Consider the following 18,861-nt stretch of genomic DNA (forward strand, 5'->3'; position numbering starts at 1 on the left):
ACATATTGTATCCACGGAATTTTAGTTGTTGAGAAATTGACATCAAATTTCCCGTCATCAGCGACCGTATCCATTTCTGGAGTTCAACTTGATATTAACCAATTGCACAAAAACCATTCGAGAGGGACGCTCCCAGGGCGCCATGATAACTTGTAGAAATACAAGTCATTTATGCTGTTTTATTTAGATATTATGGCTAAAAGAAAGAAAAGTTGCGTCGATAGTATAGAAATTGGCTAAGAAATGCGAAAATTATAAAATTTCGTCAATACACCCACTGACACCATTGCGAAGGTGTAATAGAATGTTTCAGTTTCTGTTTTGCAGGAAATCAGTCACCGTATGCGTTCATGGCTCAGAGATGAAATAAACAACGCATCTACGCCGCATTGCACCCATCAATCAAGAACGAAGAAATGATCAACGCAACGACGGCGCATGCGACAATCGATCAAGAGCTCTAGCGATCAATGCAATTTCAGCCGCATGCGGAAATAAAAAAATAACACCACATGCGACGATAGATTGAAGATGTAAAGAGCAACACATTTGCGGAAGATTTTGACAAGCGTACAGCTTTTAGTGTGCATTTCTGATGGGTTGATTGCGTAACAGAAGGAATTTCTCATTTCGCCATTTCATGAACTACCATAACCATACAGTAGGGATCACACATTCAATGAGCCAAGCTTCGCCTATAAATAGCTTCTTCAAATTCACTGAAAGATATACGTGAATACATAGAGACGTGCATATACTGATTCTGAGGGAGAGGCTGGTCTGAAGTGATTGTCCAGGGTAAATTTGAGAGAACCACGAGACAAGGCCGAGAGGTGAGTCTCCGAGCAGAGAATTATTTCGATCCCCGTAGTTGAAGCTCTGTGCGAAGGTCAATTCTACCTGAAAATCAAGCCTGAGAGGGAAGCTTTCCTCTCCATCACTTCCACATTCCGACAAGCATAATCTCCATTCGGGATCTATGTCAAGACATTGACACTCTTTCTATATTTGTTTCTAATCTCTATTTCATTATCTGTATTCATCTCCTCTAATCTTTCATTCACACCATGTATCAAATGCTTAATTTTAGAATTAAATGTTATGATAATTTTCATTGTCATCTCTCTGTCTCTTTTCGTACATCCATAATCCATTTTCTCCATGATGTGTTCTTAATCCCATGGGTGAAAAGCAAGAATTAAGTAAGTGAGTTAATTTTTGTTAAGGAAATAATTAAGTTTAGCTAAAGCATGCTCGACGGCTTTCTCACCTGTGAGAGCAGAAGTGAAGATGTTATTCCGCCTATCGAGAGAAGGTTGGAAGAATGTGTTAATTAAAGCGAGAAGTATTTCTAGAGATGGAAACAACCTTGTGTTCATCACGTTCATCCCTGTTTCACCATAGAGATATAGGAACGTGGCCGATCACCGAGAGGTGTATGCCAAGGGAAAGTGGAACCTTAGTTGCATCTTTAACACAATTGACAACTTGGGATGTTTTTACTATTTACTCTTTCTCTTTTAGCTTCGTTCATAAAGACTTGTCATCGCATACATTGATTCTTTGTACAACTTCACAGTCAGTTATCGACCTCAGTATCATGTATTATGTATCTTGTATCGTGTATCATATTAGTTTAGGATTTATTTTATTAACGCAAATTTACTTTCACCGCAATTTACATTTCTATATAAATCAACCTTCTTTATTCATTTTTAAAAACTGGTCGCATGTATCACATAAGTAGCGCATTAACGAAAACATCCCTGTGTTCGACCTCGGATCATTCTGAGAAACTTTCATTGGAATTATACTTGGTTTCAGTGCAAGGAAACTTGTGACATGCACTATTCCATCGCACACTACGAGCATATAATTAACAATGCATATATTTAGACGTAGTTGCATAAAAATGTCTTTATCGCAAAAGAACTTAAGCACAATTAGGGCATTCATTCATTTATCATCACATCAAATAGACAACATTACATGTCATATCTTTACAAGTTATGGCAGCATGAGCTTGTATCATTCATATTCATCGTTGTCTATATGCATAAAGATAAAGGCAACCAATTTTAATGTCATCAAGTTTATGGCGCCGTTGCTGGGGACATGGACTTGTTCATTCATTCACATTCATATTTGTCTACATGCTTAAAGATATAAAAATAATGTCATCAAGTTTTTGGTGCCGTTGCCGGGGACATGGACTTGTTCATTCATTCACATTCATATTTGTCCATATGCTTAAAGATATAAAAATAATGTCATCAAGTTTATGGCGCTGTTGCCGGGGATTGGTAACAGTTAGTGTTGAATACTTTTGTGGTATGTTGCAGGACATATCTCTTTGTACTGTTTGTTTAACGCGAAGAGTAGGCTGACGGTTTATGAGTATTGGAATTGATCCAGAAATTCTAAACTGACCCAGAGATCAAGTGTATTTTTCATGCAGGAACACATCAGAACCAAATTAAGTGTCAAAATTTCAAGACCTACGGTTGCAGAGAATGCAAGGTTTGAGATAAGGCTGGTCGTGCTTCAAATGATCCAAAATGTGGGACAATTCGGATACAAAGAGAAGACCTGCATGCTCATTTGACCAGCTTCGTAGAAATGTGCAACGCATTCTCCATACCTAGTGTGACTCCCGAAGAATTTAGATTGTATCTATTCCCGTACACACTGGGAGATAAGGCAAGGAGGTGAACAATGTCCTTGATGACATTGCGTAGGCAAGCTTGATTGCCTGCAGAGGTGTAGGTTGCGGTAATCGTGAGAAATTTCTTTCAATCCGCATCTCTAAAATCTATGTTTAATTGCTTTCTTAATTTCTTTTCTTTATAGCTTTATGCATTACGTTATTTATTGTTTTCTTAAACTAGCTTTTATTGCTTTATGAATTTACTTTTCATTTAGTTTAATTATGTTAATTTCTGTGTTTTGTTCAATTTCCCTACTTCTATGCATAAGTTGCATTGTTTTTAAATTTTCTGTGAATGACTGATTAATAAGAAGAAAATGAATACCATAAAGTCCTAGCGATTTGCGTTGATGAAAAAAATAAAATAATAATAATAATAATAATAACAACAATAAACATCTAGTATGCTTTGCGATGATGGGTGCATCTTGCGATGACAAGATACACTTTGCGTTCATCCTACCCAAATGCATTGCACTGAGGGGTGTGTTGTGCTCGTATGTATTTTTCGCCCGTCCTTAGCAAAAATGCACTATGTTGAGTGTTGGCTTTTTGGCCCTTAATCTCAAATTAATTTAATTTAATTAATTAATTAATCAATATTTTGATGATAACAAACTCAAATTTTAATTACTGAAAATCTTAGTGTTTTATATATCCATAGCTTAGAGCTCGGAACAACGATTCCAACACCTCTTGAATCACTCAAATCGGAGCTAAAACGAAGACGATATGACTGAAAAAAAATCTATAGAGAAAATACCGTGGTGGATGACGTGGCATAACTAGACCATTTGCATGTAGACATGTGGCAGGAAATTGGTTGAATGGTGAATCATTAAGAGATTAACATATGATGGACTTTTGATTTTTGGATTGATTTAAAATAAAAGAATAATTGAAAATTAAAAGAAATTTAAAAGGAAAATAAATTTAATATTATTTTATGTTTGTCTAACGGCTAGTTTTTTTACACATGGTATCTTTTTTTTTTTTTTTGGATTGACTTTAAAGAGAATGAATTTAAAAAGAAAATGAATTAAAACGAAAATGAATTTAATATTAGTTTATGTTTGTGTCTAACGGTTAGTTTTTGACATATGGTATGTTTTTTTTTTATTTTTTGGATTAATTTTAAAAAGAAAATGAATTTCAAAAGAAAAGGAATTTAATATTATATTTTGTTTGTATCTAACGACTAGTTTAGTTTAAAATCTCCACCATTGATTTTTCTTTTCCAAAATCCAATGATCCAAATTAATTATGGTTTCTAAAAATTTTTCTATCTCTATATAAACCATCTTTCTCTCCAAATTTTAAACCAACAAATTTTATATTTTATAATTCTCCAAAACTCAAAAGTTCCATTGTTGCTCTCTCTAAGTTCCCATTTTTTTTTTCATCTTATTCTTGAGAGAGTGTTATTGTATTGTGAGGATAAACATGTTGAGTGCTTAAACCTTTAAATCCACTCTAGTGAGAGTTGTATTGTGTTCTTCAAAAATTCCAACATTTGTAACGGTTTGATCCTAAACTGTGGAAAGGATCAGGTTTGTTCTTGAACCCGTAAAAGGAGCAGTGGTGTAACGGTTGGGCTCTAATTCGTGGAAAGAGTTGGAAAGATTTTATTCAAATTCCTAAGAGGCGCTTGGGGAGTGGAGTAGGTCGAGTTTGACCAAACCACTATAAAAATTATGGTGTCTTCTTCTCTAACTCTTTTCTTTTTATTTTTACAATTAATTTAAGCAGTTTATTGTATGTTTTAGTTTGTTCTTATTTATTTACTAAAATTTGATAGAATTAAATTATCACATTTTTTTTTCATCTTATTTGTTGCATAAATTGAATTTTTCTTATTATTTATAAAAAGTGTATTAATTAGTTTAATTGGGTTAATTTAGAAAAAAAAAGTTTAATTAAACCCTATTCACCCCTCTAGGGTGGCCATATCGATCCAACAATTGGTATCAGAGCGGTTTGCTCTTCTTGAAATATTTATTTCTTGATAAACTTAATTGTTTTTTAGCTATGGCAACTTTAGATTTTATCCCTTTTACCGATAATCAATCTATTACAAAGCCTTCTTTCTTTAATGGTACTAATTATAGTTATTGGGAAAATAGAATGAGATTTTTCTTGCTTTCTATTGATTATGATTTATGGGATATCGTTGAGGAAGGTTTTAAAATTCCAACAAAAGATGTTGATGGTGTTAGCACTATAAAACCAAAGGAAGAATGGTCAATAAATGAAAAGAAAGCATGCTCTTTAAATGTCAAAGCTATTATGTGTTTTGAATGAAGTTGAGTTATATAGAGTGTTCTATTGCAAAACCGCTAAGAGATAATGGGAGTTGATAATTAGAAATTACTCATGAAGGAACTAGTCAAGTAAAAGAAAACAAAGATTAATGTAGTTCATCAATATGAAATGTTTAAAATTGATGGAAAATGAAGCTATTTCCGATATGTTTATTAGATTTACTAACATTGTCAATGCTTTAGAAGGACTTGGAAAAAAGTACTCAAATCTTGAGAGATAAAGAAGCTATTGTGGTTTTTGCCTAAACAATGGGTGCATAAAGTCACCGCCATTCAAGAGGCAAAGGATCTCAAATCTCTCCCATTGATGAACTCATGGGCTCGTTGTTGACGCATGAGATAAAGATCAAGAAAATATGGAGGATGAGAAATAAAAGAAAGAAAAGAGTATAGCTTATAAAACCATCTCTTTAGAAGTTGACTCCCAAGATGAAGATGACCTTGATGAAGATGATGTTGCCTATCTTTCACATAAGTATAAGAACTTCATCAAGAGAAGAAGCAATTCAAGAAGCATCTTTCCAACCCAAAAAGGTCAAAGGTGAAAAGAACAAAAAAGAATGAGGTAATATGCTATGAATGCAAGAAGCCGGTCATATTAGAACCGATTGTCCTTTTCTCAAATCATCCAAGAAATCCAAGAAGAAAGCAATGAAAGCTACTTGGGATGATAGCGATGAAAGCGAAAGTGGGAGTGATAATGAAGAAGTGGCCAATTTTTGCTTCATGGCTCATAGGACAAAGAGGATGAACAAAATGATGAGGTAACTCTAGAACCTCTTTCTTATAATGAATTGTTCGAAGCTTTTGAAAAATATGCAAAATGATTTAGAAAAAACTTAGTTCTAAGATGTTGTTGCTTAAAAAGAAATACAATGTTTATCTAGTAAAAATAAGTCTTTACTTGAAGAAATTACTTGCTTAAAAGAAGTGAGCATGATTGCTATGCATATTGATGAAATGAATATCTCTTGTGACGAGCATGCTTTTAATTGTGATGAAAAAATGTCTTGCTTGACAAAGTTAATTTTCTTGAGCATGATAGTGTTGAAAAAAGATAATTTGATTAAATTACTCAAAGAAAAGGAATTTATTGCTTTGCAAGAACTTGATAAGGCTAAAGAATCTATTAAAAAGTTGACAATAAGTGCTCAAAGATTAGACAAGATAATTGAAGGTAGGTAAGCCTTTTGGTGATAAAAGAGGTTTAGGCTATATTGATAAATGTTCTACTCCTGCAAGTTCTAAAACTATCTTTGTTTGCATCTCATAATATGCCTAAGCTTAATATGCCTAAGGTTGTTTCTAAGCATGTTAAATCTAACTTTGTGCCTATATATGTCATTACTGTGTGTTGAAGGCCATATTAGACCTAAGTTTTTTAAATTGAAATATGCTCATACTACTACTCAACAAGAAATTTTTCTCAAAGGGCAAATTTCACAATGCTCCAAGGTTTAATTTCTCCAAGAAAAGTAGAGTGCATAAATTTTTTGTAAGAGATAAATCTTTGCATAATGTTTTGTGTCTCATGTGGGAAGTTTGAACATACAACTTATTCTTGTTACTTGTCTAAATCCAATGCCTTAAATGTCTATGCAAAAATGAAATGGATTCCCAAGTTTGTCACTGCTAACTATCTAGGACCCAAACAAGTGTGGGTACCAAAGAATCAAACTTGAACATTTATGTTTGTAGGTTTGTTTGAAAGCCTCTAAGAAAAACAAGTGGTACTTGGATAGTGGTTGCTCGAGGCACATGACGGGAAACCCATCCAAGTTTGTCTCTCTCTTAAAAAAGATGGAGGTCTTGTAACCTTTGGTGACAACAAGAAAGGTAAAATAATTGTAAAGGTAGTATAGGTAATGAATCTTCTATTTTAATTGAAAATGTACTTTTGGTTGATGGCTTGAAGCAAATTTACTTAGTATTAGTCATTGTGTGATAAAGGATTTAGAGTTGTGTTTGATAAAAAGAATTGCATCATTGAAAATGCTAGTGATAGAAAAGTTATATTTGTTGGAAATAGAGATGAAAATTTTATACTATTGATTTGAATGATTGTCCTATTAATGATAAATGTTTATCGGCTTTGCATAATATTCTTGGTTATGGCATAGAAGACTAGGACATGCTAGCATGCACTTAATTTCAAATATTTCCAAGAATTCTATGGTTAGAGGTCTTCCCAAATTTTAAATTTGAAAAAGACAAAGTTTGTGATGCTTGTCAAATGGGTAAGCAAACTAAGTCCTCTTTCAAATCTAAAAATGTAATCTCTACAACTAGACCTTTCAACTATTACACATGGACTTATTTGACCATTCTTAGAATTGCTAGTTTTGGAGGGAACTATTATACCTTTGTGATAGTTGATGATTTTTCAAGATTTACTTGGGTTTTGATGCTAAAACATAAGGATAATGCTTTGAAAAGTTTTTCTAGTTTTGCAAAAAGAGTTCAAAATGAAAAAGGTTTTTTGATTTCTAAAATTAGGAGTGATCATGGAGGAGAATTTGATAGCAATGCTTTTGAAACTTTTTGTGAAGAAAATGGTTTTCTCATAATTCTCCACTCCAAGAACTCTTCAACAAAACGGTGTAGTTGAAAAGAAAAATTATACTTTGCAAGAATTTTCTAGATCAATATTGCATGAGTATGGTTTACCTATACATTTTGGCGGAAGTCGTTAACACTGCTTGTTATGTTTTAAATAAAGTTTTAATTAGACCTTCTTTGGATAAAACTCCTTATGAACTTTGGCATAAAAAAAATTCAAATATTGGGTATTTCAAAGATTTTTGGTTGCAAATGTTTTATTTTGAATAACAAAGAAAAACTTGAAAAATTTGATTCTAAGACGAATGTTGGTATTTTCCTTGGCTATTCCTCTACTAGTAAAGCTTATAGAGTTTTCAATAAAAGAACTTTAGTAATTGAGGAATCTACGCATGTAGTATTTGATAAATCTTGCAATGTTATTTCTAATGAGCCTATTTATAGTGATGTTTTAGAAGGAAATTTTAGAGATTTACTTGTTAGTGACAAAGAAAAAGAAATTGTTTCAAGTAAGCAAGAGGTGAGCTTAATCGGAAAGAATGAAGTTGGTTCTTCATCCATGCCTAAAGAGTGGAGGTATGCTCCTTCCCATCCCAAAGAATTAATTCTTGGTGATCCCGAACAAGGTGTGAAAAATCGTTCTTCTCTTAATATGTTTAATATTCTTGCTTTTGTTTCTCAAATTGAACCAAAAAGTTTTAAAAGATGCCGAAAATGATGAATATTGGATTTTAGCTATGCAAGAAGAATTAAATCAATTTAAAAGGAATAAAGTTTGGGAGTTAGTCCTTAAGCCCTCTCATGCTTCAATAATTGGAACTAAATGGGTCTTTAAAAAATAAAATGGATGAAAATGGAAATATCATTAGAAAATAAGCTAGACTTGTAGCTCAAGGTTATTGTAAAGAGGAAGGAAATAGATTATGAAGAAACTTTTGCACCCGTTACTAGATTAGAAGCTATTAGAATGTTACTTGTTTTTGCTTTTATAAGAATTTCATTTTGTATCAAATGAATGTGAAAAGTGCATTTTAAATGGTTATATTATGGAGGAAGTTTATGTAGAACAACCTCTGGGGTTTGAAAGTTTTGATTTTCCTAATCATGTCTATAAGTTGAAAAAGGCTCTTTATGGCTTAAAACAAGCTCCAGGAGCTTGGTATGATAGACTTATAATTTCTTGCTTTAGAATGGATTTAAAATGGGTAAAATTGATACTACCTTTTTATTAAGACTAAAAAAAATGATATGCTTTTAGTACAAATATATGTGGATGATATTATTTTTGGTTCTACTAAATCCATCTTTGTGTTGAGAATTTTCTAAGTGTATGTATAGTGAATTTGAGATGAGTATGATGGGAGAACTTAGCTTCTTCCTTAGACTCCAAATCAAACAACTCAAGGATGGTATTTTCATAAGTCAAGAAAAATACACAAGGGATTTGCTCAAAAGGTTCAAATTCAATGAAGGTAAAATTACAAAAACTCCTATGAGCATACAAAAAGAGGTGTACAAATATGTTCTACAAACTTAGAAAGTAACTTAAACAAGTTAAAACCATCTAAAGTTGAACCTATATATAACACAGAAATGTATACAACAACTGAAACTCAAAGAAAAAGGAAACGTATTTCTCAAAGTACCTATCTTTGGCACTTGAGATTTCATTGATAGCATCGAAAATGTGTTATTTTCCTCTTCTTAATTCTAGGTATTAATTATTTTGCAGGTATTGCGAATCTTGGAGGTAGAATCAGTCGTTACGAGCTATTCGGGGTTAATTTGGAGCAATTAGGAGCTAATTTGAGCAACTGGACTTCAAAATGATGTGAACGGATGAAAACTCCCCTAGACGAACATTGCAACATTATAAGGTAGTAGCTACCTATTTCATGTAAAACAGAGCAGCGTTGTGATGCTACTTGAGCATTGCAACGCTCATCTGTGCATCATAACAATGCTAGTTACAACGTTGTATTGCTGCGACATTGCTCTATACATACGTTTCTTCACTTTAGGTCAGAGTAGGATACCCACCTTCGGCCTCCAGCTGAATTTTCCCTCTCTTTTCTCTTCCACTTTGTATCTTGGGTGTTTCTTTAGTAATTTATCGAGGAGATGCCAGATTGTACCCTCTTCATCTCTATGGGAAGGTAAGGTTTTGGTTTCTTAGCCTAGGGATTTGGAGCAACTCGATGTAATTTTGTGAGATTCGATTTATTGATGTTTACGAACTTGTCTATGGGTTTTAATTTGAATTTACATTTATGAATTGCATGCTTTTAATTGTTGATTGGTGCCCAATCATTTTGTTGTGTAATTCTAATGCTTTATGATTAACTTGTAATACGTGACATATAATTATAGGTTAATCCCAATCGAAGCAATAGGTTAGTTAGGCAAAAAGGACTTCTCCTATCAACCTAGAGAAAAAACAATATTGTTTGTTTAATTAGATATTAGAAGTTAAACATTCATCTTAACGTAATCCCTAGAACTTAATGTGATTTATCAATTTGTATGGAGCGGATTTGTTTTCTTTACATTTTGATTAATTAGATAATTAAGACCATTGGTTGGGATTCCAATCAATTGGGCTGAGTGATAACGGGCAGAAATGCACGTTCTTACAATGCAAAGATCTAAAACAATGTGGGTATGTGACGATAAAAATATACAAAATCGTGTGCAAAAGCATTAAGTTGAGAATATTGTGATCGCATGCGCCCATCACATTAAAGCAGCTTATTTACTTATTTTGTGTAGAAAAATACGTTGGCGCAAAGAAAATTCTGATCCAAGGAATTCGGTGTCCGAGCACATTGAAAGATTGCGACCACAAAGACATGCAATCGTATGCGCTCGCGAAAATTTGCTCAAGAAGGTGGCCGCATAAAGATGGCGCATTAAGGTGAAACCATAATAAATCATGATGGGACAGAAAGCTAACGACGGTTGAATCCGAATTTAGTTGATAAGCCATTAAGAACACACTGTAGCAAGTACATTCAACTTTTCGGTGACCATTAATCGGCGCATCAGATAGAGATTTAATGACCTCCCATCATTGCAATCATTTGAAAGAAAAGCTTCATCACCTTGAAGCTCTATAAATACTGAAGGCCACCACTGTTAAACGAGTTCCAGTTCGGCATAGTTCGATATATACACAGTTTGCCATATACATAAAAGATAGATCATAGATAGTCGTTAACCTGTAATTCATATACTTAGAAGGCGGAGGCGAGCGAAGAGAGAAGACGCCGAAAGATCATTCCTGGTTAGCTCAAGAGACTGCCGGGAAGCGCTACAAATGGAGAGAGGGCCAACTCTTGCGAAAGCAAGAACATTCTTTTGGGTAGAGTAGAGTAAAACATAGTGTAAAAGCCTCGGGAAGCAAGACATTGCTATCAGGTTTCTTATCACTATCTTCCATTGTTGTTTTGTATTCTGACTTATTTATAAAATGGAATTTGCATCTTAACATCTGTTCAATCTCTTCACATTTCGCATGAGTAGCTAAATTTCTGAATGGGATGAGAAACACTTAGCTAGCATGACCTAAGATCTTCATTTTATACGATCATCTTGTCTTATGTATGCGTCCTTCACCCTTTAGAGAAACTTGAGAGAGTAGTCTAAAGAAAGAAACTAGACTTGAGAGAGTCAGGTTAGAATCTAGGCTTGAGAAAGTCAGATTAGAACTGCATAAGCGAGAGATAGAGACTTAGAGATAAGTTCTGTTTGCTATCATGCATCGCATGCACCCTAGAAATAGGATATGATAGTATGCGGTCGTCTTGTGTATGTGTGTATCATTCATCATCGCATAGAAAAGAATAGAGGCTTAGACATAAGTCCTCTAGACATTATCGTATACATCGCATGCATCCTTAAATTAGGAACTATGGCATTTGCATCGAGAGATGACATGTTGTTATGTGTGTAGAATGATCGCATAGCTTGAACATAATCTTAGGAAGTGTTAGCTAAACCCCTTCTCAACCTGTTCCCCACATACTCATTGTAACTTTCACTGTCATTAACTCTTTACTCAATTCCGCCGCATAGGATTTATACTTTAAACAACATACCAACCAATTATTTGTTTTTATCACCGCAAAGGAATAAAAAATCTACCATCGCATAAGTAACTCAGTAGTCTCTATGTTTAACCCTGGACTTACCAGGCAACCTAGTAGGATTTATACTTTGATTTTACTAAGAAAACTTGCATGTGCAACGCATAATTCACCATCGCAATATACACCATTATTTCATCACATTCACAATGTATCACTAAGCATAAAAATGAAGTTTAAGTCATAAATTGGTTAAATGATCTAAATTACATTGGATGAATCCATTCCTCAAAGCTAAGATATCTCAATTAATTGCGCTTCTATCTTTACTTTTCTTGTATTTTATTTTATGCAATTTCATTTATCAATCCACCCCCCACCCTCTCTCTTATACACATCTAGATGTGTATAAGAGACAGCTCCAGGGGCATCCCATGCAAGCATGCCTAAGGTTGCAGTGGATGCCAGCACCATGTGGATTCGCCAAGGAGGTCTCTTATACACATCTAGATGTGTATAAGAGACAGGCTATGGACTCTGGGTTTCACACATCCCACGCAAGCATGCCTAAGGTTGCAGTGGATGCCAGCACCATGTGGATTCGCCAAGGAGAGGTATTATGGTCCTTTTGACTATGAGTCTCATCATCCCTGTCTCTTATACACATCTAGATGTGTATAAGAGACAGCCACGAGCTTTCCGAGTTGACTTCCTTGGTTGGCCACTTGGTGAAAAGGAGATCGCAACAAGTAGAGGTGTGAGGGGGTTTCCTACTCGAGGAGCATCCCATGTAAGCATGCCTAAGGTTGCAGTGGATGCCAGCACCATGTGGATTCGCCAAGGAGAGGTATTATGGTCCTTGGGACTACGAGCCTCACCACTCTTGGTGGGGGGAGTCCTTTAACCATGGATACTCAAGATGGAAACAGAGCTTTGGCAGCTAAGATTTCACAGCACCACACTAGTCGACTCATGCTCAGTCTTCAAGGTCAGGTAAGTTTTTAGAGGCTTTGGTTATGGAGCTTGCTGATAGCACTTTTGAGTTTCAGTAGGATAAACTCCGTAGGAAGCAAGAGTTCGAATGCATCCAGTAGGAGAGTCTTTGCCCTAAGACCGGAGGTAAGATTGACTTGCAAAGTCTAAGTGACCTTGTTGCTCAGTTTGCAACTTCAGTTGGGAGGTCGAACGAGTCGTTGCCAGTCCATTCCTTTTATTTTCCAGAGACCCAGAGGCATGAGGTAGTCTATGTCAACATGGTGGAAAAGCAGGAACCACTTCTTGGAGATTCGTGTCCAAGTATGACTTTGGAGTTTTTAGTTTCTGAACTTTCTAGTAGTACTTCTTAGTTTCAGTAGAATACAATTAATTTTCAACAGGATTTTGAAGCTCAATTGCAAGGATTGATCACCCATGTTGCCCAGCTAACTAAGGACATGCAGAGACTAAAGAGCGCACCAGAGCAGTACATCATCTGTCCTTCAGAGGCAAAGTTCCTTACAAAATGCTACTACTCTAGTAATGATGAAGACGTCACTTCATGCTTGCCAATTTGTGAGGTTAAGGAGAATTTAGAGCCAAAATCTGATGAGGTCCAGGTGATAAAGTTAGAGGTCAAAAGACCTCGCCCTGTTTTGACTCCTGGTATTTCATATATATTCGAGTTTTGTTCCCCTAGTCCTCACGAGTTTGTTAAGTCTTTTCTTTGTTTCGACTCTTTAGAGTCATTTCAGTCATTTGATTCTTTCTTTTTACCTTTTTTTTTCTAATTCCAAAAAACTCAAATTCGACTTATCTGGTTCTCTTCAGGTGACTCATCCAAGAAGAGACCATAGAAATACAAGAATTTCTTTATACTTTGACAGGGGACAGGTCACATCGAACAATCGACGTTAAAAATTTGCTCTTCTTGGAGGGAGCAGGTGAAAAATTTACTGCTTTCTAGTTTAACTTTTTTTTTTCTTTTGTAGGTTTTCTTTCCCCCTACCCTAAAGAAGAAGAAGATCAATTTAACACAACCCTCTTACCACCATCCCGTGTGCAAAAACGTCATCAAGGGAGGTTTTCTATTCCCTTGATTATTTTATTTTATTGGGCTTAGATTAGAAATACATTAGGGACAATGTATCATTTTAAGTTGGGGGTAGGGGGTATCTCGTGATTATTGGGATCCTTGAGCGTTGTGCTCGAATGATGTTTGTGTGCTTAATTTGCCTGCTTGCTCACTTGCTTGGTTTGTTATGATGATTAGTTGATGATGCACCCTTTTTGTGATTAGATTTGCATGAAACTATGTTTAAAGAGTATGATCATGATTTTTTGCCCGTTTTAAAAATTTTTCTTATTTCTCATGCATCTTTAAGTCCCAGTCCCTTGTCCAACGAAGTTAGATCTTGCGTACTTAGAGTGGTATTATTGGGCTTATATTTATGTTGTCACCCCGAAAGGTCTAGAAGATATGTGTTAAGTGACTGAAAGCCCAACCTAGTAATGCATTCCTAAGTTTTTGCTAAACTATTGTTTTGTATTGTAAAAGCCAAGTGTAGAGTATGTAAAAGCAGTTTGTAAAAGGCAGAGTGTGTTGTAAAGTAAAAGCAATTTTGTATGTTATTTTTGAAGGGGATTACTCCTCTTTCTTAGGTTATGATTAACCTGAGACGCTATGACACCCGTAGTTTCCCTATGAGCTACAGTACCCTAAGGAATGAGTAAGCTTCGGCACCTTGTTAGAAGACATTACTCATAGTTCAATGACTTGCCTGACACCCGTGTGGGTAAGCCAAAACGAAGGTGATGTGTCTAGATAAGACTTCATCTTTTGTGTAAAGTAAAATAAAAATAATAATAAAAGTTTGGTTTCCTTAAGTGTGCCATTACAAAATTGAGTCTAGGAAGCTTGGATCTTGAACCTTCGAGGTAGTGTAGGGGGAAAACGAATTGAGGGCCTTATAAAACTATTCCAGGTTTTGCGAGTTTAATTAGTAGGGCTTTTGATTCACTCATGCATGAAAAGTTTAGAATCATTTTTAAATGTGCTTCATTGATTGATTATTATCAGATTTCATTTCTTATTGCAAATCTTATCCTTATAGACTATTAAGACTAGAATAACGACCTATATGATTGAACAAGCATAATATTTTTCTGTGTGAATGTGTGATTCTACCTTGCTCGAGTATGATCAAGAATTAATTTGGGGTGTTTGATAGCACCGAAAATGTGCTATTTTCCTCTTCTTAATTCTAGGTCATTACTATGTTTAATGTGTTAATTTGATGATTTTATAGGTATTGAGCATCTTGGAGGTAGAATCAGTCATTATGAGCTATTCAGGATTAATTTGGAGCAATTAGGATCTAATTTGAGCAACCAGACTTCAAAAGGACATGAACGGGTGAAAACACCTCTGGACGAAGCGTTGCACAACACTATAAGGTAGTAGCTACCTATTTTGTGCAAAAAAAGGCAGCGTGGTGATGCTACATATAGTGTTGCAACACGATGAATTGAAGATAGAAAATCGTGCAAAGTAGAATAGTGTTGCAGCGATCATCTGTGCAGCATTGCAACGGTGCGACTGATAACGGGCAGAAATGCACGTTATTACAGTGCTAAGTTATAAAACAATGCAGATTTGCGTTGATAAAAATATACAAGATTGCATCCAAAACCATTAAGTTCACAATATTGCGGTCGCATGCGTCAATCGTATTAAAATAGTTAACTTATGTATTTTTGTGCAGAATATGCGTTGACGCAAGACGGAAAATGCGATCCAAAGAAATCAACGGCCGAGCGCATCAAAAAATTGCGTTAATGCAAGGCTATGCGGTCATTTGCGCTCGCAAGTATTTGCTCAAGAAGGTTGTTGCATAGAGCTGGCACAACTTGGTGGACGCATCCGAGTGAAAAGCGTAATAAATTACGATGGGATAGAAAGCTAATGACGGTCTTTTCCGAATTAAGTTAACAAGCCGTTAACGAACTACTGTAGCAAGTACATTCAACTTTTTGGTGATAAATATTTGGTGCATCAGACAGAGAATTAATACCATCCCATCAGTGCAATCATAAGAGAGAACAAGCCTTTCAACCCAAAGCTCTATAAATACCAAAGTCCACCTTCAGTGAAGGAGTTCGACAGTTGGAGAATTTTCCCTTTAGTTAAAAGTAGTCTTGTTCATAGTTTTCTTTTACTTAGAAGGCGGAAGCAAGGGAAGGGAGATTGTATCGAGAGATCGTTCTGGTGAACTTGGAAGAGTGCCAGAAGCATCAAGATCAGAGAGTGGGCCAACTCTTGTGGAAGCAGGAACACCTTTTGAGCAGAATAGAGTTAATAGTGTAAAGGCCTTGGGAAGCAAGAAATTTCTACCAGGCTCTCTATCCTTATCTTCCATTGTCATTTTGTACTCTGAACTTATCTATAGAAATGGAATTTACATCTTTATAATTGTTCACTCTTTGTACATTATACATGAGTAGCTAAATCTGTCGAATGGGTTGAAAAGCACTTAGCTAGCATAACGGGGGATCTTCATTCTATGCGATTACCTTGTATTATGTATGCGTCATTCGTCCATTAGAGATACTCAAGAGGGTAGTCTAAGGACAGAATCTAGGCTTGGAAAAGTCAGGTTAGAATCTAGGCTCGTGAGAGTCAGATTAGAAATGCATAATCAAGAGATAGGAGCTTAGGAATAAGCGTTGTTTGCTATTAACGCATCGCATGCATTCTAGAGATAGGTTATGATTATATGCGATCACCTTGTCCTTGTGTGCATCTCATCATCGCATAGGCAAGAAGTAGAGACTTAGGAATAAGCTCTATAGACATTATCACATTTATCGCATGCGTCATAGAATTAGGAGCTACCGTATTGCATTGGAAAATGATTGTTGTCGCATGAGTGTAGCATAATCACATAGTTTCAACGCATTCTCGGGAAACGCTAGCTAAAGACCTTCTCAACCCGTTCCTCTGCATACTCAGTGTATCTGTCGCATAATCAATCATTTCTCAAATCTACCGCATACTTTTTATACTTCAAACAATAAACCAACCAAACCATTAATTTATTTGTTACCGCAAAGTGATCTTAAAAATTATTACCGCATATTGTGTTTCTTAGTCCCTGAGTTTGACCCTGGACTTATCAGGAAACTTAGTAGGATTTATACTTGGGTTCTGCTGAGAAAACTTGTTGCACAACGCATTTTCCATCACCGCAATTCCTTTCATTAAATTCACCGCATAAAATAACGCATCAAGTTTTTGGTGTCGTTGCTGGGGACTTCGACAATTCAGTATGCTAACGATAATTTTTCTGATTTCTTTGCATCTTTAAATCTCTGGCGAATTACGACCCAGAGATTGAAAGAACGTTCCGACGAAGACTGAGAGATAGCCGCCAACCACAAGAGAAAGATAACATGACAGAATAACCTGGAAACAGAGCACCAAATGAAAACAATATCATGGTGAATCCAATCCTACTGGCAAACGACCACAATAGGCCCATTCAGGACTATGCATCACCCACCTTGATGGATCGAGATTCGAAATAAAACCGGTGATGTTGCAGATGATCCAGACTGCTGGAAAACTTGGAGGAAGGTGTGGCGAAAACCCGCATGCCCACCTCCAAAGCTTCATAGAAATCTACAACACTTTTGTGTTCTCGAATATCTCTTCCGACGAAGTTTGACTAACTTTGTTCCCATTTTCATTGTGTGAACAGGCACGAAATGGGCGTATTCTCTCGAACCGAGGGAGATTACTTCTTGGAAACAAGTAATAGAGGAGTTTATGAAGAAATATTTCCCACCAACTGAGAATGCCAGGAAAAGGAAATTAATAACCAATTTTGAACAGGACATGGACGAATTTCTCAGTGATGCTTGGGTGAGGTTTAAGAGGCTGGTAAGAGACTACCCGCACAACGGATTACCCGACTGCTTTCAAATGGAGATTTTTTATCACGGATTAAACCCTGCTTCACAGACCGTTGCCAATGCGGTAGCCGCTGGAGGTTTGCTAGATAAAACGTATGATGAGGCCAAGAACATCCTTGATCGCATCTCTAAAAATCACGAGGACTAGAGAGAGAGCGATCAAAGATTGAGAATAAAGGATAGTGACGCAAACAATGGTGTTATCGCATCACTTCAGAGTCAGATGACTGCAATGATGAACTTGATACAGGGAATCACAATCAATAGCCTAACAATGCATAGTGGGCAAGTGAACGCAATCAACCAGACGACCACAAGGTGTGTTACTTGAGGTAAAGGACACACAATGGAGGAATTCAGCAGCAAAATTTTCAATCAGTGGCGCAAAAAGAAGGGCCACCCAGATTTTTCCCGTGAAGCAACGGTCAGACGAGTAATCAAGCTAGCAGTTCGCAGATGCTGCAATCTTCCTCTTTTCAAATCCTAAATACCTTAATTTCCTTAAGTCTTATTCAAGTCTCTTCTTAAAATATTTCTAAGACCTAGGGATTGCAAGCTTAACTTTCAAAAGGACTTTACTAAATTCCGGAACATTGCATGATTTATTTCAAAAAGAAAATTTTCTACGGGGTGTCAAATGATTTTATCCTTGCACAAAAATTTTCTTCATTGCTATTTTTTTCTGACCTTGCGCTGATCCGAGTACCTTGCCTTCGTTTTGGCTTGCCCCCACGTATGTCATGCGGACATCCAACTACGAGCAATGTACTCTTTCTCAGACTAAACTCATACCTATTTGGCAGTGGAGTTGCAGTCATTTATTTATGCATTAATCCTGGTAACTTACTTTCATTTTGGCTTGCCTCCACTGTGTCATGCGGACATTCAACTATGGGTAAGTGCCTTTCACAACTTAACTCTTATCAACATAGGTTTCCCATTGCATTGACAGTGGAGTTGTTATTCTCAATTTTTTTTTTTTTGTATAGCAAGGTCGGAAACAAATATCCCACCCCAAAATTTAAAATGCAGCAATGTCCTCATTGCCAAAAGATTAAAATAAGTCATGCAATGTTCTAGAATGCGTTGTAAAGAGAGTTTGAAAGAAAGCTAGCAAACCCCTAACTTCTAGAAATATTTCATGAGGTGACTATCTTAAGATTAAGTTGACTCTAATATATACGAAGGAAATAGAAGCATATTTTTCATCAATGAAATCATACTTGGCAAAGAAACAGAA

The sequence above is a fragment of the Benincasa hispida genome, chromosome 10 (genome assembly GCF_009727055.1).
Source record: "Benincasa hispida cultivar B227 chromosome 10, ASM972705v1, whole genome shotgun sequence".
NCBI lineage: Eukaryota > Viridiplantae > Streptophyta > Magnoliopsida > Cucurbitales > Cucurbitaceae > Benincasa > Benincasa hispida.